We start from the raw sequence: 562 nt of genomic DNA on the forward strand, positions 1-562 counted from the left end.
TGCACGTAAAGTTTAATACCGCGAGGCTGCAAGTTCGAAAGCGATTCTGAGTCTGAGTCCTATCTCGCCGCTCTACAAACAGACCTCATATTGGCACTAAACATTTTTTAAAAATCATCAGGCATGCGCCAAGCTTAATTTCTTCATCAGATTTCCAATCCATCGTCCAACTTTTATACTATCTGGCGGTTGCGCGTAACTGTTTACTGAGCGTTGTACTCGCACAGCTCAAATGTTGCACACTGTATCGGTGCTGTCGTTACGTTTAACTAGGTGAGCATGTCTTCAAATTATGAGCTGAAGGGAGAGCGTCACTAACAAGTAAGTCACTTTATTAAACTGGAGGCTACAATATGTCAGAAATGGAGATACAGAAACAAATATACAGTGACAAACAAATACCTGCCGATTTACAAACGTAAATAAGTATCATCATCTCATTCTATTATCTACTTAATAAAATATAATATCTATATATCTATATATCTAGATATTTATATCTAAATATCTATATAATTATATCATGTATCTATCAATCAATCAATCAATCAATCAATCAATC

This window comes from Aplysia californica, unplaced genomic scaffold, assembly GCF_000002075.1.
Source record: "Aplysia californica isolate F4 #8 unplaced genomic scaffold, AplCal3.0 scaffold00282, whole genome shotgun sequence".
Lineage (NCBI taxonomy): Eukaryota > Metazoa > Mollusca > Gastropoda > Aplysiida > Aplysiidae > Aplysia > Aplysia californica.